General features: G+C 39.3%; 1 non-coding gene across 1 annotated transcript; it reads right to left on the bottom strand.

The window, feature by feature from the left end:
- Window positions 1-692: 692 nt before the first annotated feature.
- LOC145641181 (small nucleolar RNA R71) lies at window positions 693-799 on the bottom strand. The gene has a single exon (XR_014115244.1). It is a non-coding gene; the product is annotated as a small nucleolar RNA R71 (small nucleolar RNA).
- Between the last annotated feature and the right edge of the window lie 454 nt (window positions 800-1,253).

The following is a 1,253-nucleotide window of genomic DNA, read 5'->3' as shown; positions in this document are numbered from 1 at the left end:
CTTTTTACTCTTGCATTAGTGAATATTGATGTTTAATTAGTGTGCTTCCCTAGTGGTTCGACCCTTTACTTGTCACTAACTAGTTTGGTGTAAGTTTAGTTATTATAAATGATTAATTTGATTAGGGTAGTAGTTTAACGACCTATTTAACACTCGATCAAATTTTGGCGCCGTTGCCGGTGAAGCGGCTTGTTTAACATTTATTTTTGCTATTGTTAGAGTCTTTTTACTTTCTTTCCTTTTTGTTTTGCTTGTTTAATCCTATTTGTCATTGCTAATCGTGTGCTTAGCTGTGTTGTGTTCAAAGAGATATGGCAAGGCAAGAGGATGATCTTCTTTTTAGGGAGTTTGGAAATCTGGAAATCTATGAGCTCAGGAGTGGTATACTTATCCCAACCACTGAGACTAATTTCACTATCCATCCACAATATGCTAGGATGGTACAAATTGAGCAATTTTCCGGAGGTGCAAGTGAAGACCCCATTAAGCATTTCAACTGATTCCTTGAGCTGTGTGCAATGATGCAAACAAATAAAGTAAGCCAAGATTACATTCGTATGCATCTCTTTCGGTAATCTTTCACCGGAAGAGTAAAGAAATGGCTCAATATTTTGAAGCCCAACTCTCTCACCACATGGAAGGAAGTTGCGAAGGCCTTTCTCAAGAGGTTCATTTCCGATGAGCAAACCGCAAAAATGAGGAGGAAAATAGCTTCCTTTGAGCAAGAACCGGATGAAACTCTTGGGGAAGCATGGTAAAGGTTAAAGGATTTTATTAGAGCATGTCCTCATCAGGAATTCAACCATAATTTTCTCATGAGATTCTTTTATGATGGCTTGGAGCCAATGTCAAGGACCAATCTAGATGCGGGTGCCGGTGGCCAATTGATTAAGATCCCTTTAATCCAAGTTGAAGCTAAAATTGAAGAAGTGGCTACTAGCTATTCTTGGGGAGTCCAAAGAAGGTCCCAAGGGAAGCAAGGAGATCTTTATGAGTTGGAGAAAATCGACCAACTTAAGCACATAGTTGAGCTCTTGAATGAAGGTCTTTCCAAGTTGAACTCAAGTGTTGGTTTCTGTTCAAAACCTTCACAAATCATTGATTTCTCATGTGCTCGTTGTGGTGGGACGGATCATGTTGCATCCTATTGTAGAGAGTTCAATCCCAAACATGGTGAGGTTTTGACTTTGAGGGAAAAAGAGTTTTTAACCCAAACTTTATCTCAACAACTTCAACAACCTCCAAGGCTAGAA

The sequence above is a fragment of the Chenopodium album genome, chromosome 7, assembly GCF_948465745.1.
Source record: "Chenopodium album chromosome 7, dcCheAlbu1.1, whole genome shotgun sequence".
Classification (NCBI taxonomy): Eukaryota; Viridiplantae; Streptophyta; class Magnoliopsida; order Caryophyllales; family Amaranthaceae; genus Chenopodium; species Chenopodium album.
The sequence above is the reverse complement of the archived record's forward strand: the minus strand, read 5'-3'. Positions and strand labels throughout refer to the sequence as shown.